General features: G+C 41.2%; 1 protein-coding gene and 1 long non-coding RNA gene across 2 annotated transcripts in view; both read right to left on the bottom strand.

Annotated features, from left to right (window-relative positions):
• Window positions 1–27,999, bottom strand: part of LOC124556658 — a 149,719-nt gene that overhangs the window by 68,321 nt on the left and 53,399 nt on the right. The gene's annotated exons all lie outside the window — the stretch shown is intronic.
• LOC124556659 lies at window positions 876–27,844 on the bottom strand. Its single transcript, XR_006968649.1, has 3 exons — window positions 25,454–27,844; window positions 15,719–15,784; window positions 876–1,088 (listed from the first exon to the last, which is right to left on the bottom strand). It is a non-coding gene; the product is annotated as an uncharacterized LOC124556659 (long non-coding RNA).

The following is a 27,999-nucleotide window of genomic DNA, read 5'->3' as shown; positions in this document are numbered from 1 at the left end:
GTGTTTGTAAATTTTAAGATATTTTATTGTACTATGATTTTGTTAGTGCAGTGGCATTATAAGTCAATAAAGATAAATTTTCTGAGTGCCCTATGCTTCTCCACAATCCTCCTACCCATTCCAGAGTGTATCCACCCATGCTTCTTCAAATTCCGACTTACTCATCGATTGTAAATAATATTACCGAGCGAGGTGGCACAGTGGTTAGCACACTCGACTCGCATTTGGGAGGATGATGGTTCAAACTCATGTCTGACCATCCTGATTTAGGTTTTCTTTGATTTCTCTAAATCGCTTCAGGCAAATGCCGGGATGGTTTCCATGAAAGGGCACAGCCGATTTCCTGGCCCATCCTTCTCTAATCTGAGCTTGTGCTCCGTCTCTAATGACCTCATTGTCATTGGGACGTTAAACACTAATCTCCTCCCTGTAATTAATATTATATGGAATACATTACCTGCTCACATATATACAGCTGCAATAATTTAATGACTTTTCCCTTATTATGTGTTTCTGCAACATCTAAAGACTTACAGTAGGTCTCCCTTCCATATTTTAAGTTTGCCAATGCTGGCTGTCATTTATATAACCTGCAATTATTTTATACTCATCCCACTGTGTCTCTCTTGTCCTCCTTTCCTTCCCTTCCCTTCCCTTCCCACCCCATCATCCCTTGCTCATACTACATGTATCAATTGATGAATGTTTGTTTGAATGTGATCTTTCGCACTTTTATGATTCTTAGTTTTCATAAAGGAAAAAAAAAAACATTTATCATGGTTTACAGTTATTTTATGGTTTTATAGTTGATTTTGCTAACAACTGTCCATCAAAATTTGACATAATATCCCAGCATCCCTACAATAATACTAGCTAGTGGTATGTTATGATAGCTAATTTTGTAATGGCATAGCACTTCAATTGAGCACCAGTGTTACAGTACATAATATTTGACATGATATTCTGAAGTAAGGTTTTTCTGTGGTATGTCGACTTGTTTGTTGATGAACCTGTATGTGTCATACATAATTTGCACTCGTTTGGCAGCTGTGATGTTTTCTGACAGATACTCTGAAGATGGGCATTGCCTGAAATGCATTAATAAGAAAGTTTCAATAACAATTGTTTCAATTTTTACTTTTTTAAATTGAATAATTTTATAATTTTTTGCTATCTTTAGTGTACTTAAAAATACGTAGCAGATGATTCATACAAGCCATTGAAATATTAAAGAGTTTAGTCACAGCGCTCCCAGAAATTCTATGGACTGAGTTAATACTGTGGTTACGATCACTTTACAGAGAACTCTCAAAACAAACATGTTTTACATATATGAGCTATTGCATGTATGTGTCCACATAGCATGAAACTGGTTACAGTTGTGACACACCCATCACTAACATTATAATTTGAAATTGCTGAAAGACTGAAACTGGCCAGTAATGCAATAAAGGCATCTTCCATGATAAAACAGACAACCTACAGTGATTTTTCAAAATGCTTTCATCATTTAGAAATGTGACATTGGATAACAGGTTCCCTTCAATAACAATTATAATTATAATAATGACAAGAACTTTACTCAGCTTCATACGATACAAGGATCATTCTGCTGAATTTGTCAGTTCATAATAAAAGGCTACACATATGTACATTTTTTAAAACAAACTGTGAGACAGTAGGGCACACAGGTCTACAAGTAATTTAGTTATAGATCAGGCTTTATTTGAAGGGAGAGAGCATTTCCCCTTAGCAGCTAAGATCTGTATCAACAATATAAGGAGAAGATAGATTACTAGTCACTGTATATGTCATGTTCTGTTACAGAGAGGTCAGGCATAATGAAAGGACACTTTAAACCAAAGCCTTTTTTAAAAAAAAAGAAAAGAAAATGTGTGTGTGTGTGTGTGTGTGTGTGTGTGTGTGTGTGTGTGTGTGTGTGTGTGTGTGTGGTATGTAGAGGCTTTGGCAGGAAGATAATGTTCATTTATTGTGCCTGTCTGCAACTCAATGTATTACCTTTATGGTGAGCAGCAATCTATTTTTTCCTTATATTGTTGATATTCCAACCTGGAGTTTTCATGTTTGATTTCAACTAAGATCTATTTTAGATTAGTTAGTTAAGAAATAATTTAAAATTGGATGATAAAGCATTTATGTTAAATGATGCTAAACATACATAATGAAGCCTATAAGAAATTGCCTTTATTCTGTGCAAAACAGAAATACTCATCTATTGGTTAATATGGGCTAGCAATAAATATTATTTTTGGTTCGGCTTTAAATTTTGGAGTGGGGAGTGATTTACTGAAGTCTCTAATGAATTGACAAGTGCCAATCCTGCATATAGTACATTTCTCTGATAAAGTGCAGTTCAGTGGCTTATGAGATGAAACAGATCTATGTTTCTGCTATTCTGTTTGTTCAGGTCAGAGTTTACATTTAGATTAAGTGCTTGGGCAACATAATCAGTTTAAAAATATACATTGATCAACCAGAACATTATGATCACTGACCTACTACCAATATAAACCCATCCAGGCAATAGAAGCGTCACCTGGTGAGGAATGACTGCTATTCAGACACACTCATGGTGCATTGTAGTATCAGTGAGAAAGCTGTCCGTATGTAGGATGGAGAAGGCGCATAATCTGTCTGAGTTTGACCAATTCAGATAGTGATGGCCCAGAGGCTCAAGTTGAGCATTTCAGAAACTACACGACTTGTTGGGTGTTCGAGGAGTGCTGTGGTGAGTGTCTTCAACATGTGGCGAAACCAAGTCTAGACGTCATAGGGTTGGGCAGCCACCCCCAGTAGTACAGAAGTCGAACATTGTAGTCTGGGTAGACTGGTAAAACAGGACAGGTGGCAAACTGGCAGAACAAACATCAGACTTTAATTCTGGGCAGAGTGTGAGTTTCTCTGAACACACAGTACACCAAACACATTTAATGACGGGCCACCGCAGCTGATCACCCGTGCATGTGGCGATGCTGACACCATGACATTAGCAACTGCAACTCAAATGGGCATGTGACCATTGGCACCAAAAATTAGTGCACTGGCGGAACATTGCATGGTCTGATGAATTCTGATACATTCGTCATGTTGATGGGAGGGTGCAAATCTGTCGTCCTCCAGGGGAACAGTCCTTGATACCTGTCCTGTGGGATGCAGACAAGCTGGCAGCAGCTCCATTATGCTCCGTAGAACATCCACATGGGCATCCATAGGTCCAGTGGAGCTCGTGCAAGGCACCCTGATGGCCAAGGAGTATCGTACACTGGTTGCACACATGCACCCCTTCATGACAATCATGTTTCCCAATGGTAGAGGCACTTTTCAACAAGATAATGCATCATGTCACAACACTGGGAGTGTGATGGAGTGTTTCAAGGAACACAGTGATGAGTGCCAATTGTTGTGCTGGCCCCTAACTAGCCAAATCTGAACCTGACTGAATATATATGGGATGTGGTTAAATGAGGTATCAGAGCACATAGAACCCCACCCCCACCCCCTGGGAATTGGGTGACTTGTGGGTGTGCATGTGTGGTGGCAACTCCCTCCAGTGACCCACCAATGGCTCATTGCTTCCATATCATGATGCGTTGCCCCTGTTACCTGTGCCAAAGGCGACCATACGGGGTGTTAGGTAGGTGGTCATAATGTTCTGGCTGATCAGTGTACATATTTATAAAGTTAATATACCAACTTCAGGGAAGGACACAATATGAGTCTCTTGGTTTTGCACCACAAATTATTCTTACAGCCTTTTTCTGTAACTTTAAAAGCTTATGAAGATTTGCTTGTGTTGTGGCATTGAATACTTCTATTCTGTAGTTTATACTAGAACACATTGACATATGATAAGCAGCCTGTAGTACATGGGTATTTGTTTAAATATTTGATTGAAAATATATTTTAAGCCAGTTTGCTTGCCAAAGAGTGAACATGCGTATCCCAGCATTGTTATTCCCAGAATTTTTATGTACCAGATGGCTATAATTAAACTTTCCCTATTTAACTTGTTATAACACGGAAAATAATTACTGTATGAGTACCAAACTTGGTAGCATTAACATCCAAAGTATGGGGCGCATGATTTCCATGAGTCACAGTGCCACAGTCTGGTTTCAACTATGGCCACCAGGTGCCATGATCAGTCATCGTGATTCATAGTCTCACACATGTTGCCAATCGCAGTGCATCAACATGAGCTTGGACAAAAGGAGCAGGGCATTATTGGTGAAGCTCTATTATCAAAACAACAGTAATGCTATAGCTGTACTTTGAGAATATACCTGGCTGAAAGGATTACAGAAGGGTCCTCTTTCTCCACCTGCTGCACGGAGCATAATGAAGAAGTTCAAATCAACTGGAGAAATGGGTGTCACTCCAGGAAGAGGCTGATGACCAGTTGCAACACAGGTGGTTGATGAAATTACTGTTGCTATGGCAGACAATGCTGCACACAATTCTCGATCATCAGGCAGTGCACGTGCTGTGTCATGACAGGTGAACATCCCATGATCCACCGTATGGAAGGTGCTTCGAATCATTCTCAAATGGGAGCCATACAAGATACACATCACATAGCAACTTGCACCACAGGATGCACAATAACATGTTAACATTGTTCTCCACTTTCTCGCAAGAACTGTCCATCATATGGACAGATGAAGCTCATTTTTCTCTGACAGGTGAGGTGAACACACAGAATTGCCAAGTGTGGGGATCTTCACCTCCAGCCTCTGTGCAGGAAGTTCCTCTGTATGGTGAATGTGTCACCGTGTGGTGTGGCATTACGGTTACATTCACCACTGGCCCATTCTTTTTTGAACAGATTGATGCTCAAGGACCAAAGACGTGCCAACATTACTGGGATGTGCTTCACCAACATGTCATACCCACCTACAGGAGAGAGACGCATTGAACTCAACAGTTTTCATTCAAGATAGGGTCCCACCACACACAGCACGTGAAGTTCACCTGCCTCTCCGAAACACACTTCGAAACGATCAAATTATCAGCCAATCATTTCCAAATGCTTGGCTAGCATGATCACCTGATCTCACTCCTTGTGATTTCTGGTTGTGGGGCTACCTGAAGGACAAGGTTTACCAGGGAACATCTACACATTTGCTGATGTGAAGTGCAGCAGCATATCAAGAGAGGTAGCCAGCATAAATACTTTCAGTTGAATTAATTCTGCATTACTTCTCTTCCCCATGTCCTTGATGTTAATGCTACCATGTTTGGTTCTCATACAGTAATTAGTTGCCATGTTATAATGTGTTAAATATAGAAAGTTTAATTATAACCACCCGGCCCCCCTGTGGGCTCAGGTGTTAGAATAGGCCCGCAGTATTCCTGCCCGTCGTAAGAGGTGACTAAAAGGAGTCTCAATCGTTTCGACCTTATGTGATGGTCCCCTGTTGGGTTTGAGCCCGATATCTCAAAATTTTTCCGAAGAGCGAGCCGACTGGGGAAGGGCGCCTTACTTGGTGCATTGTGTCCATCTTGCGTTGAGAACTTTCGCCAGCTTATTCGTCATTGCATTGCAGTCCTGCCTGCTCTCCATCTCTTGGGCACGGATACGTTACTGCGTGCACTTTCCGCTATGCACTGTGCAGTGCCACTTTCTGCAGTGATGGCGACCATGGCCTACATCTCACCTAAAATCCAGCATGGTAGCCAGTCCATTGTGGTGGGGCCACCATGTACCCTGTCGGTTGTAGCCCCCTGACAACACAGGGATCGCTCTACTGATGCCTGCGCCATTAACTCCCCACGTATGCCAAGGAGTAGATGCCCATCTCCCTGGGGCATCTGGACTCGCGGCAATGGCCATCCTGCCAGGTGGCCTTTGCCATGGCTGGGTGGCACCCGTGGGGAGGGCCCTTGGTCGGAGTAGGTGGCATCAGGGTGGATGACACGCAATGAAGCATGGCACATCTTCTCTTACTGGTGGCCAGCCACCAGCAGTCTCTAAGCGTTTAAAAGCTCACTTTAAGGCTAATGTGTATGACCCCAAATTGTTCCCCTCCCTGGCCACACCATGGGAGGAACGAAAGGCTATGAATGACAGTGAAACGTATTCGCCCTGGCATCTCGTCTGTACCAGAACTGAGGGGGAATCCTTTGTGTCCGTGAAGCCTCAATTCTTTGTAGAATGGTGCCTTCATCTTGGCCTTCGAGGGTGATACATTACCTGAGAAGGTCAAGGTGATGGTTTACTGTTGTGATGCCAAGCCATACATCCCTCCCCCAACGCGGTGCTTCAAGTGTTGGAAGTTCGGCCATATGTCTTCTCGCTGTGCTTCCAGCCTCATATGTCACAATTGTGGTCGACCATCCCATCCTGATACTCCATGTGCCCCGCCTCCCATCTGTGTCAACTGCGGAGAGCACCATTCCCCTTGCTTGCCGGACTGTAAGATACTACAGAAGGAACAGAAAATAATGGAATACAAGACCCTGGATAGACTGACCTACACTGAGGCTAAGTGGAAATTTGAACGGCTTCATCCCGTGTGCATGATATCATCTTATGCCGCCACTGTCACTCCTGCTCCAGCTCCATCAGCTGCACCACATACAGTCAGCTCTCAGAGTCAGAGGACCTCACCTGCCTCCTTGACGATGGGGGCCACTTCTCTTGCTGTTGCTCCCACACCACCTACCTCGGGAGCAGCACCCCCTCAACCACCGGGAACACCAGTCCCCACTTCTAAGCCGGAGAAGCGTAAGTCTTCTTCGGCTTCTCTCACTCGGAAGGGATCCCTTGGGTCACTCCCTTCCCAGGTTCCTACCAGCGGCACAGCAGACGCCCACCAGTGGCTGAAGAAGCCACAGGCTGCTGGTCATCGAGCTTCGCGATTATCTTCAGTCCCGGAGACTGACTCCAATAAGCCCTCCCAGCAATGGTAACCAAAGGAACAGCAAGAGAAAATGACATTAAAGACCCGTAAGACCAAGGCACCTGCGGTGGCACCTACTCCACCGCTACTTACAAGCTCTGTGTCTGAGGATGAGGTGGAGATTCTTGCGTCCACTGAGGACCGCAATCTCCATGGTCCCTCAGACGCAATGGATAGCACTTGCACAGGTGCTCCATCAGAGGCAGCAGGTGACCCAGCGGCGTAATCTGCATCCCCAGTCCCTTCACGCCTTTCTCAGCCATGGACAATACCATCCTCCAGTGGAACTGCGTCGGCTTCTTCCACCATCTTCCTGAGCTCCGACAACTTCTCAGCCTTCACCCTTTCTTCTGCATTGCTCTTCAAGAAACTTGGTTTCTGGCAATGCGAACCCCCACCCTCTGTGGCTATCGGGGTTATTATAAGAACTGGGCAGCTTATGAAAGGGTGTCTGGTGGCGTCTGCATCTATGACCTTCACTCTCTTCACAGCGAGTCTGTTCCTCTACAAACACCTTTAGAGGCTGTCGCTGTTCGGGTGTGGACGCCACAGGCTGTTACCGTCTGCAGTCTCTATCTTCCACCGGATGATGATGTCTTGCAGCATGTCCTGGCGGCGCTGATAGCCCAATTGCCGCCACCTTTCCTGTTACTGGGCGACTTTAACGCCCATAACCTCTGTGGGGTTGGTCAGTGGCAACAGGTCGAGGTGCCACCATTGAGAAAGTATTGGCACAGCTCGACCTCTCCCTTTTAAACGATGGTGCCTTCACACATTTCATTGTGGCACATGGCACGTACTCCGCCATCAACCTTTCGATCTGCAGCCCTAGCCTCTTACCATCTGTCCAATGGAGTGTACATGATGACCTGTGTGGTAGTGACCACTTTCCAATCTTTCTGTCACTGCCACAGCGTCACTCATCTGGGCACCCTTGCAGATGGGCTATGAATAAGGCTGACTGGGTCTTGTTCTCCTCCATGGCCTCTATTGCGCCTCTTTCTAATGACGCCGTTGATGAGGTGGTTCACTCGGTCACCACCGTCATTGTTACTGCCGCAGAATCTGCTATTCCCCGTTCTTCTGGGTCCCCTCGGCGGAGGATTGTGCCTTGGTGGTCGCCAGGGATCGCCGAGGCAATTAAAGATCACAGGCGGGTGCTCCAGCATCACAAGCGGCATCCATCTTTAGAAAATCTCGTCGCCTTTAAACGGCTCCGTGCGCAGGCCAGCCACATCATTCACCAACACAAGCAGGAGTGCTGGGACTGGTATGTTTCCACCATTGGCCTCCATGCCTCTCCATCACAGGTATGGGCAAAGATTAGACGCCTTTGTCGCTATCGGACCCCTGTCAGTGTCCCTGCGCTGTCACTGAATGGGGAAATTTGTACTGACTCCGACATATTTGCCAACCGTTTAGCAGACCAGGTTGCTCTCAGTTCCGCATCTGTGAATTACCCACTGGCTTTCCGCTCCATTAAAGAGCGGTTGGAACATTGGAGCCTTTCATTTCACACCCACCATCCTGAATCCTACAATGTCCCATTCACTGAGTGGGAATTCCGCAATGCCCTAGCTGCTTGCCCTGATACAGCTCCCGGGTCAGATCGCATTCACTGTCAGATGCTGAAACACCTCTCAGTGGACTGCCAGCGACGCCTCCTCGATCTTTACAACCGAATGTGGGTCGAGGGTGAGTTTCCATCGCAATGGCGGGAAAGCATTGTTATCCCCATTTTGAAACCTGGCAAGAACCCATTGGAGGTGGACAGCTACCGCCCCATTAGCCTCACAAACGTTCTGTGCAAGTTGCTCGAACGCATGGTGAGCCGGCGGTTAAGTTGGGTGCTCGAGTCTCGGGGCCTTCTGGCTCCATCTCAGGGTGGTTCCGTAAAGGTCGCTCTGCCGCCGACAATTTGGTGAGCCTGGAGTCAGCCATCCGTATGGCCTTTACCCACTGTCAGCACCTCGTCGCTGTCTTTTTCGACATGTGGAAGGCGTATAATATGACATGGCGCCATCACATCCTCTCTACGCTTCATGGTTGGGGTCTTCAGGATCCACTGCCGATTTTCTTCCGAAATTTTCTGTCGCACCAAACCTTCCACGTGCAAGTCACGGCCTCCCATAGTTCCTCCCGAGTTCAGGAGAACGGGGTACCACAGGGATCTGTTTTAAGTGTCTGCCTGTTTTTAATTGCAATTAACAGGCCCGCTGTGGCGGTGGGAACGTCTGTCTCAGCGTCTTTGTATGCTGACGACTTCTGCCTCTACTATAGCTCCATTGTCATTGCAGCTGCTGAACGTCAGCTGCAGGGCGCTATCTGTAAGCTGCAGTCTTGGGGTGTAGTGCATGGCTTCCAGTTTTCGGCTGCCAAGACCTGCGTTATGCATTTCTGCCGGCGACGAACAGTTCACCCGGAGCCCCAGCTTTATCTTGCCGACGAACTTCTTGCTGTGGTGGAGGCACATCGCTTTTTCAGCAGCTTAAGCAGATGTGTTGGTGGCATCTTAATGCTCTGCGATGCTTGAGCCACACCAGCTTGGGCACCGACCACTCTATCCTCTTACCAGGCATTAATCCAGTCCCGTCTGGATTATGGGAGCCTGGCTTATGGTTCAGCATCCCCATGTGCATTGCGGGTGCTGGACCCAATCCTCCACAGCAGAATCTGACTTACCACTGATGCTTTCCAGACCAGCCCTGTGGACAGCATACTTGTGGAGGCAGGGGTCCCTCCATTGTGGTTACGGCGCCAATGTTTACTGGCCGCTTATGCTACACATGTCTGTAGTTTGCCCGAGCATCCTAATTATCATCTCCTGTTCCCGCAGTCGGTCGTCCATCTCCCAGAACGTCGGCCCCGGTCAGGTTGTACAATCGCGGTCTGCGTCAGAGAGCTTCTCTCTGGGCTTTGGGTTTTCCCTCTTCCACCTCCTTTCCGGGCAACTCTGCATACACCCCCATGGTGTATGCCACGCCCTTGCCTTCAGCTCGAATTGGCACAGGGCCCGAAGGACTCAGTCAATCCGGAGGCCTTCCGCCGCCACTTTCTTTCCATCCTCGCCATGTATCAGGGCTCTGGCGTTGATGACACTGATGGTTCGATGGTTGCTGGTCGTGTCGGTTATGCTCTGTCTCTAGGAGACCATTACGAACAATATTCATTGCCGGCTGGCTGCAGCATTTTCACTGCTGAGCTGGTTGCCATCTTTTGTGCCCTAGAGTATGTCCGCTCCTGCTCAGGTGAGTCCTTCGTTATCTGTAGCGACTCCCTGAGCAGTTTACAAGCTATCGACCAGTGCTTCCCTCGCTCTCGTCTGGTGATGGTTGTCCAGGAGTCCCTCCATATTCTTGCCCGCTGCGGTCGCTCTGTGGTCTTTGTGTGGACCCCGGGCAATGTTGGGATACCCGGCAATGAACATGTTGACAGCCTGGCCAAACAGGCCACCAGTAAACCATCTCTGGACATTGGCCTCCCGGAGACTGATTTGCGAGTGATCTTACGCCGCAAAGTTTTTGAACTTTGGGACGCTGAATGGTGCAATCTGCCCACACCCAATAAACTCCATGGTATCAAGGAGATGATGACTGTGTGGTGGTCATCCATGTGAGCCACTCGCAGAGACTCAGTTGTCCTTTGTCGGCTCCGCATTGGCCACATCCGGCTGACACATAGTTATTTACTGCATCGTGAGGACCCGCCTCTTTGTCGCTGTGGGGTGGCCTTGACGTTGGTCCACATTTTGTTGGCCTGTACAGTTTTATCTGTGGTCAGGCAGACATTTGCACTGCCTGATACGCTCCCTGCCCCTTTAACAGATAACACTGCCATGACAGGCTTAGTTTTGCGTTTTATTCAGGCAGGGGGCTTTTATCATTTAATCTAAGTGTTTGTCCTTTTATGTGTTGAGTCTGGCCTTTCACCTACAATTTTAGACTGAGTTTTTAATGTGTCTCTCGGTGGTTGGCCTTCCCCTTTTTGTCGGCCAACCACTGTCACACTCTGTGTGATTTTAATTTCTTTTGTCTGGTCTCTGTCTAAGTCTTCCTTGACCTGTGTCATCTGTCGTCTTTTCCATTGTTTGTTTTTTTTTTTTTTTTTTTATTCTGTGTGTGTGTTTGAAAGTTTGGAACAAGGGACCGATGACCGTAGCAGTCTGGTCCCTTTAAATCCCCCCAAACCAACCAAACAACTTATAACCACCCGGTAGTTTTTTTTTTATGGCAATATCAGTTCCAGTGGGCAACTGAATGTCTTGTGGGGTTAAAATCCATTACTGCTGTTATCTTAGTGCTCATAATGAGATGACTTTCATTGGAGTTCAGCATTATTTCATTTGTAATACAGTTTCTTAGTATTTGTAGTTGCCTACGATCTCTATGCTTGTGCACAGTAGATGTAGCACCAGCATACGGAACTATTTTTGAATTTGGGATGCAGTATTTTAAGTCATTTACATAAATCAAGAAAAGAAGGCATCCCAGAACAGAGCCCTGGGTACCCTGTATTACGTATCAGCAATGTTAGATCTGTGTGTGCCACTCACCATTTTACCAGTAAAAATTGATTCCTGTTAGATAAGATTAGACCATGAACAATTATCAGCATATTTACCCAGCCATTTTCCTAGAGTATTTACTATCTCTCTACAAGCAATTGATAGAGATTAGCTAAAAAATATCTATACTCACAGATGGAGGTCTATCTATATCCAAAATTATGTTTTCTTTCCCATCTATAGTTTATTGCATAAAGTTCAGTGACACCTTCAACACTTAAAGAACTTACATCTTTGGGGCACTAATTATTACCACTTTTTGCAAATATTGAAACATCACCATAAGGCTTTATCTCCCTACTGAAAGATAAGCAGATATTCTTTGTTAATGGGTGCATAATAAGCTTATTCTTTGGTATACCAGTGCTCAGTAATAACTGAAACATCTGGTTTATCAATACATGCCATGACGTCCAAATCATTGTACTTATTTCCTAGGATTGTAAAGTTTGGTGGATAATCTTGAAACTGTATTTGGATTCATGGATCATATCTACAGATTTAATTCCAACCTGTGTATTAACTAAGTTTGCAGGTTGCATTGTCACCACATTTTTTTTTTCTTTTTTTGCTTGAAGCCATAAATATCCTCATCTCATTAAGTAAAGCAGATGTACTTGTCAAACTAGTGAGAGGACACAAAAAGGCCATGCATGCAAAAAATAAAATAAAATAAATTAAAAGGACAGATTCCAAGTGTGTTCCTGGCATCTGAATGTAAAACTTATTTGTTTTTGGAGATATTACTTATTTATCTCTTTCAACCAAAAACGTACGAAGTCTGTTAGTTTAGTGTCTTTAATGCATAATGCTAATTTCCTTTATCTCATCATAAACTTCTTCAATCTCTTCGTCATCTGTGGAGCTAGTTGGCATATAAACTTGTACTACTGTGGTAGTTGTGGACTTCATGTCTATCTTTGCTACAATATTGTGTTCACTATGCTGTTCATAGTAGCTTACTAGCACTCCTATTTTTTAATTCATTATTAAACCTGCTCCTGCATTACCCCTATTTGATTTTATATTTATAACCCTGTATTCACCTGACCAGAAGTCTTGTTCCTCCTGCCACTGAGCTTCACTAATTCCCACTATATCTAGCTTTAACCTATCCAATTCCCTTTTTAAATTTTCTAACCTACCTGCCCAATTAGGGGATCTGATATTCTATGCTCCGATCCATAGAGTGCCAGTTTTCTTTCTCCTGATAATGATGTCCTCCTGAATAGTCCCCATCAGGAGATCCAAATGGGGGACTATTTTACTTCCAGAATATTTTACCCAAGAGGATGCTATCATCATTTAACCATACAGCCCTCAGGAAAAATTAGGGCTTGCTTTTGGCCAATCACAGTACCAACACAGCAAGGCCGTTTTGGTTAATATTACAAGGCCATATCAGTCAATCATCCAGACCGTTGCCCCTGCAACTACTGAAAAGGCTGCATAAGTGCTCTCAAATTAGCCAAGATGTTGAAAGAAAACTGCAGTCATCCTGCAGGCACTTCATCATACCTTCCGTATTTGGCTCTATATAAACACACTAGGAAAAGTGCATGATACAAAGTTTTCTGTAACTGAAATGCTTTATCTCACATAAAAGACAAAATCCGCCATTATACATACACCCACAACACACAAGCCATCACCACAGAAATGCTTGGCTCAAAGAATAGCCATGGTTTGAAAACTACCAGAGATATTGGCTAGCGTGAGACGACATCATGATATGATATGACATCATGATTCCTCGGGGTCCGAGAGCCACATCACCTCAAGGTAGTTATTCCAACCTCCTTGGTGCAACTATATTTTATCCATAGACCATTTGTTATCTATGATTTTCATGTTGCTTATTGGATTTTGGTATTTTTATCACATCTCTTAATAAATGTATGCTGAGATAAAATGAAAATCAAGACATACTGCACATGTCAAGCAAGTTTTTGACTTTCTGCTTTATTTACTTATTTATTTATTGATGAGAATAAACCTTTTGTTGGGTATGATAAATCAGCATTGGATTTACTTCTTTGTGTTTAATTTTTGTCACTTTCAGAGTTCTTTTATTCTCCAAGAGTGTCGTTCCTTCTCTCCCACGGTCCACTTTCTTCCTTTTTCAGACTTCTTTCTTTCCTGAAAGTCTGCCTTTTGTGTTGCTTCTCTAAAACGTATTCTGTTATCTATTCAACATGCTTTTATTTCAGCCTTTTTTATGTCTTTTTCATTTTCGGTGAATCACATGGGTTCAGATTTGTAACTGTTCAGTAAGTTGAAGCCCGGCGTGCTTAGTCTCTCACTACCCATTCGGCATATGTGCCCATTGAACTAGTCTTCTTTTCCTCATTACGGGTTTCTGTTTTCTAATAGAACTCTGTGTTTTATCTTAATTTGTATTTTACATAACTATTACTTCTAGGTCCCAATATTTTCCTTAGAATTCCTCTTTCAACTATTTCCAGTTTTTCTATCTCCCCAAGCCTTGTTAGTTTAAATGTGTTTTTTTTTTTTTTTTTTTTTGCTATAATGTTTTTTGTAATTTGAAATGCCCTTTCCATTTTATGCATTTTATGTAAGGTACTCTGCTTTCTATGGCTATCTTGCCTGTTTCATTGCTTGTTATCCATTTTCCTTGGTACTGGTATTTAAAACAGTTTGTTTTAGATATTGTGTTGTTATTAATTTTAAGATCTGGAGGGGCGTCATTGGTATTTCTCATGAAGTGTGTTTTTCCAAATGATATTTTTAACCTTGTTTTGCCTGCTTGTTTCTGTAGTTATGTGATTTGTTCTTTGCTGCTATCCAGTGAGTCAGTAACTAATGCCATATCAGCTGCAAAAGCCAGACAATCTATAGTGATTTTACTCAGGTTTCTCCATCATTTATCTACAATAATACTAGAGGCAAACTTATATGACATCACATACACTGATAATGTATACTTGGTACCGGTAATAACTGGTTGTAGTGTGTTACTTGTTTAACATACGATAGGTGTCTATTTGTTATGTTCATTTTTGCAGATTATACCATGGAATATCTACCACCACTTTCCAGCACTTCACATCCATACTTGCAGAGAATACTGTACATAGCAAAGGAGTACTGTGGTATAAGCATAGGTTACAGATAGATGACAGCGACTATTTCTCAATCCTTGCAAACCACAATATATGTATTCCAAGTTCATCACAAGATTATGACATCGCTTCTGGTTATGAATGCTAAAATTATAATATGTAACATTACTACTTTTAAGTCCACATTACATGATTGGGGAATATCATGTTGTCACTCATGATTCACCTAGAGGATTAACATTTTTGAACACTTTGCAGAATATGTTATGACATCTTATGTATTTATATATTCCAGAATGGAAGTGTGGGTATTTACAAGCAGTGCCATGCTTTGTAATGAATATGTTGTAGTCTTGTGCCTTACTTACTAGCAACTCAACCACATACTGTAATGTTAAAGTATCTTATGTCAATATTTATCATCATTTTGCAGAATATGCTAACTGCAAATGTCAGTCTTCCAGTTGTGCTTAGGTAGTCACCAATGAATACTGTGTGGTTATCAAGTGGCCAACAGAAAAAAAGATCAACAGCTGTAAGTTATCAGTGTTTGTGGATCATGAAAGCAGTGAGGATATAGTCAAGGCTGTTACAGATCTAAAAACAAGATGTGGTTCAGAGCAGGAGTTGCTAGCATACCCACCAGAATCTTACAGCTCTCCCTCCAAAATATTACCCACCCCATCATTCATTATGTAACTGCTCATTAGAGATGGGCATCTTTACTAATTAGCAAAAAGCATCTAAAGTTATTCCAATATTCAAAACTGGTGGCAAAGTTGAAGTGATTAACTGTCGCTCCATTACATTACATCCTGTTTTTCAAAAGTATTGGAAAAAATGATGTATAAAAAGTTAATAAACTATATAAACAAAACTGGTTCTCAACATGGTTTCCAAAGTAAGAAATCAACGAAGACAGTAATCCATGAATCCATAACCACTGTTTTATTTTGATGAAAAACAGAAAACAACAGGTATATTTTTAGACTTAAATAAAGCTGTCAACATGTTAAGCCACAGAACTCTTCTAAATAAGCTTGAGTACTATGGCATTACAGGATTATGAAATGGGTATATTTGTTCATTTCTCAGTAACCCCAAGAAAAAAGTGAGCATTAGACATGTAGATGAAAAAGGAAGAATACCTGTCAGAGGAAGATCCAGCCACTTGTGTGGTACCTCAAGTGTTAGTAATGGGAACTGTTCTTTACCTGAAATATATTGTTGTTCTGAATGTCCATGTTGAATCAGACAAAATAATTCAATTTGCTGATGACACAATTATATTAGTAAAAACAGCAGCAATGATGATATTCAACATGAAGTAAACTCTGTTACAAATCAAGAAAGTAAATGGTCAACAATGAACCAGCTTATAATAAACAACAGGAAAATATTAGCATTAAATTTCCAATACTCTCAAAACACCACCCTGCATTATCCAGATATCATCATCAATAAATAAATAAATAAAATAAATAAAGAAGTAACAACATTTCTTGGCATTTGAAATCAAAGTGACGTAAAATTGGACAAACATACTGAACACATTAATGCCAAGCAGAGTACAGGCTGCCATCTTTTAAGGTCTCTAAAAGAATACATAAATGAATAGACTCCAATATCTGCATATTATACATATTTTAATGCACATCTAAAAAAATATGGACTCATATTCTGAAGGAATTGACCAGCAGTTTTGGGGACGATCAGACTCCCCCCCTCCCAAAGAGAGAGAGAGAGAGAGATGTAAACTGATATTTAAAATACTGAAAGTGCTACCACTAGCAATCATGTTTATTCTTGACACACTAATTTATATTAATAAATTTAATTGGAAATGATATCAGTCCTAGAAAAAAAATGTGATTTTCATAATCACAACACCAGATTAAAAGGTAGCTTGCATTTATATAAAGCCCATACAAGTTTGTATCAGAAGGTTACATGCTACATGGAATAAAACTATTCAATAAGTTGCCAAATGATATACAGAGTGTTTGACTTAAAAGGGGCCCCATCTTTCATTAGTTTATATTGAATGAATATTGTTTTTGAAATGCATATATTGGAGATGGGTGAAATAGTGTTCATATTGTTGGTATGATTGAAGCTAGAGCAGAAGGGTTATTTTTTGCTTGCACGCTTAAGTTGAAAAAGTGATTGTTGAGGACTAGCTTTTGAACAAGGTTGTGTAATCATGTATGATGTTTCTTAAACTGCACTTAACTGTCAAGGAATGTGTACTTGTGATTGAAACTTCTTCTGTGATGAAATCTTGTTATGTGAGATTTGTAGTTAATAGAATATTATTGTTATTGCCCAGATACATTTTGTAAAAATATTGTAAACAACCATGAATGAGAAGTGTTTGAGCTGCCATAGGAAAGTCATTTCTGGGGTTCTGTGCAGCTGTTGCAGCAGATGGTTACATTGGGTTGAATGTAGTGGCATGGGAATCAGGGAAGTAAATGGGTCTCTTCCATGGTACTACAGATTATGTTCAAGGGATAGGAAAATATTGGAACAGAAAGGGAAGATTAGAGCCCTTCAGGCTGAACTGGATAGTGCTAGGGAGGAACTAATGAGGTTAAGGGGGAAGAATGGTGAAGACAGGTGGGAAATGGTAGCAAGGAACAGAGGCCACAGAAAGAGAACAGTATATGACAGTTTCATCATTGGCACAAACAATAGATTTGCCTTCCTACCTCAGTCAACTAAGGAAGAGGCTCAAGTATGTAGATGTAAGTGTATTCAGCACTCAAGAGACTTTCACTAGGACACCAACTGTTGCAAAAAAGTAGAAAGTAGGAGGAAAGTTCTGTTGTTAGGTAGTAGCCATGGAAGAGGTGTGGGCTGGATCTTGCAGGAAAAATTAGGTGACAGGTACCAGGACACAAGTATTTTCAAGTCCAGTGCACGTCTTAGCCAAGTGACAGAGGATGCAGGATCATTGTGCAAGGGTTTTACAAAGCTGGATCATGTTGTGATAGTGGGTGGAGCGGGAAACAGTATTGATAGGGATCAGGGCTACAATATTGAGCATGACCTTGTAAAAATAGCATCTGCAATGAACCATACAAATGTTGGCTTGGTTCCTGCTTTCATGCGGTATGATCGGCCCCAATTGAACAGCTCTGTCAGGAGGGTCAATATGGAGCTAGATCAGCTGCTTAGGGCGGCTACTTTGTCAGGCATAGGTTTGGTTCCTGTTGATGGTATTGATAGGTTGGACTTCACAAGACATGGCCTGCATCTCAATAGGAAAGGTAAGGTTAAACTGGATGGGATGATAGCAAAATCTTTAAGGGGGAGGGGGGCACTGAAACTAAGATCAGTGTCCAGTCATCATACATTGATTGAAATTAAGCTTAATGAGAACTTCAGAGGGGCAGGTACTAGAGATGTTAAAATATCACAAGATTCTCATAACAGTACAGTGAAAAATAATGTTAGTATGTCACAAGATTAACATAAAAGCACAGTGAAAAATAATGTTAGTATATTGCATCAGAATATCAGGGGGATTAAAAAACAAAGTAGATGAGCTTCTTGTTTGTTTAGAAGATTTAGAAACTAAGGGTGGCATAGGTCTACTATGCCTGTCTGAACATCATATAGTCACGGGTATGGAAATGGTAAATGTAGGTGGATATAAGCTTTCAGCACATGTAAGTAGAGACACTATGGAGAGAGGAGGAATTACATATGTTAAAATCTGTCATAGTGTGAGAAATTTGGAAACTCAAAAATTTTGCATAGAGCAACATATAGAAGCATGTGCATGTGTGCTTAAACTAAATAATGGCAATTTTAGCTGTGTATAGGTCCCCATTGGGAAATTTTGAACTAATTTTGAAAAACTCAGATTCTTTGTTGTGCTATCTGTCAGACTGAAGAAAGCAAATTATTGTTTGTGTGGATTTCTATGTAGATTTTCTGAAAGAGTCTGATGGAAAGCTTGACTTTGAAGTATTACTTGGTTCTTTCAATTTGACATCAGTTATTGATTTTCCTACTTGGGTGGTACTGGAAAGCAGCACACTGATAGATAAAGCTTTCATAGACCAAGATAAATTTAATCAAATTAAAACTTTTCCTGTTAAGAATGGTCTGTCTGATCATGATGCACAACTAGTTACAGTATGAGATATAGCTCCATACATTAATGCAAAACAGTCCTCCAAAATAGTGCATTCAATTAACGATTTAACAATTCAAAATTTTAGGGAAAGCTTGCAACAGTTAGACTGGGATAAAGTGTACAGGGAACATGATGCTAATTTAAAATTTAACCTATATCATGATACCTTTGTGAGTAAATTTGAAAACAGTTTCCCTAAGAAAACAGTGAAATATAATTGTAAGAAATCATGTAAAAAGCCATGGCTTACTAAAGGGATAATAATATCTTGGAAACAGAAAAGGAAAATGTATCTTTTAGCTAGAAGGAGTAATGACTCCAAAATAGTGAAACATTATAAAAACTGCTGCACTGTATTAAGAAAAGTTATTAAAAAGTCCAGAAGTATGTGCATTATGTCTGAGATTAGCACATCTGATAATAAAATTAAGACAATTTGGAAAATTAATAAAAGGGAAACAGGGCAACCGACAGCACAAGAAGACTGTATTTCTATCAAAAACAATGAAAAGTTTGTTAACAAGAAGTCAGAAGTAGAAAACATTTTAATAACCATTTTAAATGTTGTAGAGAAAATAGGATCCAGCTATTCATTAGAAAATGCAAGGCAGTATACGGAAGAGGCAGTTTCTATGCAACTTGATAAAATTGAAATTCAACCCACCTCTCCTACTGAAATTAGGAAAATAATAAATTCACTCAAAAGTAAAAGCTCACATGGAATTGATGGCATTTCCAACAGAGTGCTAAAAGCTTGTTCTCAACAACTCAGCCACAAAAGTAGTAGCTCACTGAAACAGAGAATTTTTCCAGATAGACTGAAATACACTATTGTTAAACCATTGCATAAAAAAGAAGATAGGTCAGATGCTAACAGTTACTGCCCAATCTTACTTCTGACAGCTTTATTCAAAATTCTTGAAAAAGTAATGTATTCAAGAGTAGCATCACATATTTGTAAAAATGAAATACTAACAAAATGTCAATTTGGTTTTCAGAAAGACTTTTCAACAGAAAATGCTATACATGCTTTCACTGATCACATATTAAATGCATTGAATAACTGAACATCACCCATTGGGATATTTTGAGATCCCTCAAAAGCTTTTGATTGTGTGAATAATGAAATTCTTCTAGATAAGCTTAAGACTTGTAGTATGAGTGGGACAGTGCACATATGGTTTGATTCATACTTAACTGGAAAAATGCAGAAGGTTGAAATTAACAGTACAGATAGACTGCAAAAATCAGCAGAGTCCTCTAACTGGGGAAGCATCAAGAATGGTGTCACACAGGGTTCAGTCTTGGGTCCCTTATTGTTCTTATTATGTATTAACGACTTGCCACTCTATTTTCATTAAGATGCAAAACTAGTCCTTTTTACTGATGATACAAGTATAGTAATCACACCCAACAAGGAAGAATCACCTGAGCAAATTGAAATAATGTCTTTCAGAAAATTATTAAGTGGTTCTCTGCAAATGGACTCTCATTAAATTTTGAGAAAACACATTACATACAATTCTGTACAGTAAATGGCATAACACCACTGATAAATCTAGGCTACAAACAGAAGTCCGTTGCTAATGCAGAATACTCAAAATTTCTGGGCGTGTGCACTGATGAGAAATTGATTTGGAAGAAACACATTGATGATCTGCTGAAATGGTTAGGTTCAGCTATTTATGCTATTAGGGTTATTGCAAATTTTGGTGATATACATATCAGTAAATTAGCCTACTGTACCTATTTTCATTCACTGCTTTCATATGGCATCATTTTGGGGTGATTGATCATTAAGAGAGAAATTACTCATTGCACAAAAGCGTGTAATCAGAATAATAGCTGGAGCCTACCCAAGATCACCTTCCAGACATTTATTTAAGGAACTCGGGATATTTACAGTACCTTTGCAATACGTATATTCACTTATGAAATTTGTCATTAATAACCCATCCCAATTCAAAAATAACAGCAAAGTGCATAGCTGCAACACTATAAGAAAGGATGATCTTCACTATTCTGGATTAAATCTCACTTTGGCACAGAAAGGAGCGAATTATGCTGCCAGAAAAATCTTTGGTCATTTACCAAATAGTATTAAAAGTCTGACAGATAGCCAACAAACATTTAAAAGCAAATTAAAATAATTTCTGAATTACATCTCCTTCTACTCAATAGATGAATTCGTAAATATAACGTAGTAACTGTAAAAAATAAAAAATAAAAATAAAAAAAGAAAAAAGGAAAAAATTAGTTAATTATTTTGTGTAAAGAAAACTTATGTTAAAGTGACATATTCCACATCATTACAAAATGTCACATTCATGACCTATGGAACAAAGATTAATTTGTGTGTGTGTGTGTGTGTGTAAGATTAATTTGTGTGTGTGTGTGTGTGTGTGTGTGTGTGAGTGTGTGTGTCAGTGAAAGTTCATGGAGAAATCTGAAAAGGAAGCACCAGTGGAAAGTGTTATTTAGAAATTTCGTGAAACAAGTTCAGTGTTCAACAAGAAAGGTGTTAGACAAAGGTCTGTTTTCATGATCCAGGTCATTAAGGATATTAAAGCAGCAGTTACAACATTTCCCTGTATATCTTTGTGTAAAGTAAGCCAGGGAAAGAATATTTCAATTGGTTCAGCCCACATTGCAGTGAGAAGAATACTGAAATGTTATGCATTCCACATGGAGGTTTTCCATGAGCTCAATAATGCTGATTATGTCAGAATTGTTCACTGCTGTCAATGGTTCAGGACCTTTATTAGAGGGAACATCGTCATTTTAGAACAAGAGTTTTTAACAAACAAAGCTTGGTTTCGTCTTGTTGGGTATGTTAATAGCCAGAACTACCAGACCTGGGGTACTGCCACCCCCTACACTTTCACTGAGTCTCCCCTACACCCACAAAAATTGGTGTCTGAAGTGTTATTTCAATGTGATGAACAACAGGAATTTTTTAAAACATCTGTGGATGCTGCCATCCATAAAGACATTATCCAACAATTCATATCCTTAGCGCAAGAGGATAAGTGTGACTGCTGCTGCAGCTTGTCAGCACTACATGCCATGGAGCTTGCTCTACTAAGGAGATACTACAGAATTTTTTTGGTGAAAGAATCATTTCAACACGATTGTGCCCACCATGATCTTAGTAGTCCAGACTTCTTTCTGATGGGCTACTTAAAAGATATTGTTTACAGGAGCAATCCACATACCCTGCAGGAATTAAAGACAAATATCACAAAAGCCATCAACAAAATTGACATTGTAAGGCTAACAAGAGTAGCCAGGAGCATAGTCAACTGTGTCCACAAGTGCATAGAAATGGATGGACAACATTTCAAACACAGGCTGCAATTTACACTAACTTAATATGTAAGTCTGCCAATAAAAATATTTCTTATAGAATAAAATAAGTCACGTAACCTCTTTTAAGCTGAACACATTGTAAAATATACAGGGTGGTCCATTGATAGTTACCGGGCCAAATATCTCATAAAATAAGTATCAAACGAAAAAACTACAAGAACGAAACTCATCTAGCTTGAAGGGGGAAACCAGATGGCGCTATGGTTGGCCCACTAGATGGCACTGTCATAGGTCAAACGGATATCAACTGCGTTTTTTTTAAATAGGAACTCCCATTTTTTATTACATATTCGTGTAGTACATAAAGAAATATGAATGTTTTAGTTGGACCACTTTTTTCGATTTGTGATAGATGGTGCTGTAATAGTCACAAATGTATGAGTATGTGGTATCATGTAACATTCCACTAGTGCGGACAGTATTTGCTTTGTGATAGATTACCCGTGTTAAAATGGACTGTTTACCAATTGCGGAAAAGGTTGATATTGTGTTGATGTATGGCTATTGTGATCAAAATGCCCAATGGGCATGTGCTATGTATGTATGCTGCTCGGTATCCTAGATGACATCATCCAAGTGTCCAGACCGTTCGCCGGATAGTTACATTATTGTAGGAAACAGGAAGTGTTCAGCCACATGTGAAATGTCAACCGTGGCCTGCAACAAATGATGATGCCCAAGTACGTGTTTTAGCTGCTGTCACAGCTAATCTGCACATCAGTAGCAGACAAAGGGCTCGAGAATCGGGAATCTCAAAAACATTGGTGTTGAGAATGCTACATCAACATCGATTGCACCCGTGCCATATTTCTATGCACCAGGAATTGCGTGGCGACAACTTCAAATGTCGTGTACAGTTCTGCTACTGGGCACAAGAGAAATTACGGGATGTTCGATTTAGCAACGAAGCATCATTCACCAACAGCGGTAATGTAAACCGACATAATATGCACTATTAGGTAACGGAAAATCCATGATGGCTGTGGCAAGTGTAACATCAGCGACGTTGGCGGGTTAATGTATGGTGCGGCATTATGGGAGGAAGGATAATTGGCCCCCATTTTATCGATGGCAATCTAAATGGTGCAATGTATGCTGATTTCATATGTAATGTTCTACCGATGTTACTACAAGATGTTTCACTGCATGATAGAATGATGATGTACTTCCAACATGATGGATGTCCGGCAAAAAGCTCACGTGCGGTTGAAGTGGTATTGAATAGCATATTTCATGACAGGTGGATTGGTCGTCGAAGCACCATACGTTCACCGGATCTGACGTCCTTGGATTTCTTTCAGTGGGGAAAGTTAAAGGATATTTGCTATCGTGAACCACTGACAACCCCTGACAACATGCATCAATGCATTGTCAATGCATGTGCGAACATTAGGGAAGGCGAACTACTCGCTGTTAAGAGGAATGTCATTAGATGTATTGCTAAATGCACTGAGGTTGATGGACATCATTTTGAGCATTTATTGCATTAATGTGGTATTTACAGGTAATCACGCTGTAACAGGATGCATTCTCAGAAATGATAAGTTCACAAAGTTACATGTATCACATGGCACAACCAAAATAAAATGTTCAAACGTATCTACATTCTGTATTTTAATTTAAAAAACCTTCCTGTTACCAACTGTTCATCTAAAATTGTGAGCCATATGTTTGTGGCTATTACAGCGCCATCTATCACAAAGCAAAAAAAGTGGTCCAACTAAAACATTCATATTTCTTTACATACTACATGAATATGTAATAAAAAATAGGGGTTTCTATTTAAAAAAAAAAAACGCAGTTTATATTCGTTTGACCTATGGCAGCACCATCTAGCGGGCCAACCATAGCGCCATCTGGTTTCCCCCTTCAAGCTAGACAATTTTCGTTCTTTGTAGTTTTTCATTTGACACTTATTTCATGAGATATTTGGCCCAGTCATGATCAATGGACCACCCTGTATACTAGAAGTTAATGCTTTTGAAAGAACTGTTTGAGAATATGTACAGCCCAATTGCTTCTTTTCAGTGATTGAATACTTGAACTGCAATAACTGTATAGATCTGCAACTTTTGTAATGTATAACATGTAGAACTATATATAATCTTGAAAACTGTTATCTGTAATGACTAGACGTAAGTCCAATATCATCTTGCACGTCATACTACATATGATCAAAGGACTAAATAAATAAACACAGAAGACATTTGACTGTTCCACATTGCACATATATATTTGAGAAATACTGAGATAATATACATCATTTATAGTGTGAAAGCATTGCATTCAGACTGTTGTATTGAGGATCTTCAATCCTTTTCTGCTGTGTTGAAGCCATAATCTGAGGATAAACATACAACCATATGCATTTAGATTTTATGTTATACAGAATAACCTCACCTTAATAGTCAAGATATGCCATTGTAGAGGTTTCAAATGTGATGCTGACATTGATGACAACAGCAGCTCAGTATTCAGAAACAGCAGCTTTATACCAGGTAGACCATCACTTTGCTGTAGTGTAGCTATTCACCAACTGCATTTTGTGATTTGGTAGTTAAAGTATGTTCTGTAGGCTGTTATCTGTTATTCATAGTAATAGTTTTAAGTCCTGCAGCATGCTTGTTGTCGAGCCTTGTTTTTTTGTGCATGTGACTTTGGAATAGTATGGAGAAAACAAATAGGTAAAATATTGTAAATATCAATGTGTACTATGTGAAAATACTCCAGTTTGCCATTGTTTATTATACTAAGGCAATGTTATAGTGACACCACACTAATGAAGTGAGGATAATATGGACACGATACACATTTCTTGCTAAATGATGCATAGCAGCATTTCCTAAACATTCAAGTATCTTATTTTATGTATGTGTTTTGGAATACTGGGCCGTGGTCATGATTTGTAATGCTTACAGAAAATTACATGACATCATTAGATTCTGATATAAGTTATTGCTATGTGAGAGGCATCAGCGACCATGTAGGCAAGGTTCTGTATCACGCAGGAATGAGACCTACATATCAGAGTGGTCGCAAGATTTGTTGACACCCACTAAGGATCCCGTGAATGCTCTCCTCATTGCACATGTGTATGAACTTTGGTGTGAATGCCACAAAATCTATGTTGGTGAAACCAGGAGACCCATTAACACTCCCATTTTCTAGCATGAAAGTTACATATGACTGGGACAGATTAACAAGTCAGCTGAAGTGGAACATCATTAGCAATGCGGCCATCCTACCAAGTTTCAAGAACCTTGCGTGCTTCCTCACCAGCTGTGTTTGCAGCAATGGAAAATAAGAGAGGCTACTGAAATAATTAAACATACTAACAACATGAACAGAGAGTACGGTTACAAGTTACCTGGGGTCTGGCTGCCAGCGATTCCAGCCCAGTGGATCATGTGTGTTCACTGGCCAGCGGCACCATTTGGCTGGGGTTTGGCAGTGTAGACAGCAACCGTGAGAGAACTGCCATGCAGCCATAAAACCTCACTGCAGGAAAACACCATTCCCTGGAAACAAGCTGCCGATTTGCTATTGCATTCCAACCACCAACAAGGGTTGCTGACCAATCATTACCAGAGTGGCACAGGTAACAGAAAACTGATACAGTCATCTCTACTAGAGTTGCCTTCCGGCATAGGCAATAGTGTACCATACAGCCACTGCCATAACAATCTCTTTAAATTGTCCAATGACATCACAGATATGAGACATTGGTAGCCACTAGATAACTGAAAATAACAGTATGTAAAGAAAGACATTCACCAGTATACAGCAGTGAACCACCCGGAAGAGGACTGCCGCAAGTCATTTGAAATATCGGCAAGTTAGCTGTTTTAGTAGTTACAATGTTGAGGCCCAATACCCAAAATTATTTTATCCAAAACACAGTAATTCTGTTGATAGGACAACATGCTTGGTTTTACACACACTAGTAATGTAGGGGTGATGCAGATGTGACATGTAGCAGGAGTTTATTTGTTTAAATATTGTGTTGTGGTAGGTTAATTGTACTTAAGGATCTTTTTAAGTCTGCCAGAGAGCACTGGCTGACATACTCTTCACTTACTGGTTTACACACACCAGTAAACATATCTCATATTAATGTTTGGACACTTGGATCATATACAGTTTATGTGATTTGCATCTTGCTAAAATGGAAGCATATTGTTGAATAACAACACTGCTGCACAGTGTGAAAAAGAAAACTGCAGTAGTCACCAAGAGACCAGCTGAGACTTTCATAATCTTATCTGGGGAGCAGGCACACTGCTGACGCATGTGTGTGCGGTACTTCAGTAGCGAGCCGAGGACGCATTATGCTGTGGCGTCGATCCATGGATCGATAGGCCAGAACATCATTTGTGTACTATGTCTTCGAGTTGAGCTTTGTTTTGTATACTTCCGGGACCTCAGTTCCAACCTAGTCTTCAACCTGTACGTTTGTCGTGTAATAAAAGTATTGATGATTAGAAGAGAGAACTGTGTCATTACCTTACCATTTTGATATCTCCTTCAGTGGTGACCCCGAAGTTCGAATAATCCGACAAACCGAGTACAAAGTGACTACCACACCGGCTTCCACGTTCCGCATCGACCTTTGTCCACTACACAATGGCCTTCTACAACACGCCACTGCCGCCCGGTTTTCACCAGCAACAGCAACTAAATTCAAGCGCACCAGCTGTAGCCAGTGCCCAACATGAATTTCCGCAGTCCTATAGCCTCGAGAACCCAGGGACCTCGTCAGGTGCAGTGGTTTTGAACATGACGCCAGCGGTCTCCAACTCCAGCTTTGTTAGCCCTGAAGTGCTTCAGTTTTCACCGCACAGCAGTACAAGAAACCACTACACACTGATACCGAACTTTAATGCAAGTACTGTAAATAGTGGGGAGCATAGTTTTCATATTGTGCCACAACAGGACACCTTTTTGAATGTGCAAGCTCCACATGTGTATCACTCCACGCCAGTTGAACACTATGTGAATGACATTCGCCAGCCTGTTACTCCGAGTGTTCATCAGTGCAGTAATCTGAGCGCGTCACGTTCCACCAAGCTCATCAGTGATTCTGTGAGGGGCAATTTCGCTGCAGATGTGGAGGACCAGTTGCATAATAACCTGTCAAGCAACTGCCGTGACCACTTTGACCTTCCGTCACAACAACCGGTCCTGCTTCACTACACGCTGGGCTTCCTGCTAACAGATTTCGCTTCCCCTCCAGCTACCATGAAAACAGCCGGCACGTCTGCTTCCTCTCTACCGCCCTCATGACGCAGAGTTAACTTTGACTTGCCTACTCCAGCGTCTGTGAGCAGCAGCCCGCATTCTTCGAGCACCAGTTCGTTGAATCTACCAAAACTTCTGGCATTCGAACCTGCTCACCCGGAATTCTGGTTCAACCTGGTCGAGCAAACTTTCAGTGTCTGTGCACTTGATGACAATGCCCGTTTCACATGCCTCACGAACCACCTCCACGACCGTGTCGACTTAATTTATGACCTGGTTAAGTCACCTCCTCCGAACGAGAAGTATGCTACAGCTAAACAAGCAATACTGGAACGTGTCTCCAAGACAAGAAGAGAAAACGTTCGACAGCTTGTCTATGAAGAATGCCTTGGCGACAGATCTCTGTCCCAGCTGTGGCGATGCCTTCGACTTCTCACCGATGAATGTGACATGCCAGACGCCATGCTCACTGAGATTTGGACAGAAAAGCTGCATCTGTCTGTTCAAACGGCCATCTCTGCCTATAAAGATAGACCAAATAGCGAATGCTTGCACGCCACCGGCTGAGCTTACTCCGCTCTACTACGTGAACGCCTTGCCCAGCAGTCCGGCAGCTACGCCAGTTTTCAACCACAACCATGGCCCCAACGTGGACGTCCCACTAAAACTAAGTCT

The sequence above is a fragment of the Schistocerca americana genome, chromosome X (assembly GCF_021461395.2).
Source record: "Schistocerca americana isolate TAMUIC-IGC-003095 chromosome X, iqSchAmer2.1, whole genome shotgun sequence".
Lineage (NCBI taxonomy): Eukaryota > Metazoa > Arthropoda > Insecta > Orthoptera > Acrididae > Schistocerca > Schistocerca americana.
This window is presented reverse-complemented; position numbering and strand designations above follow the sequence as displayed.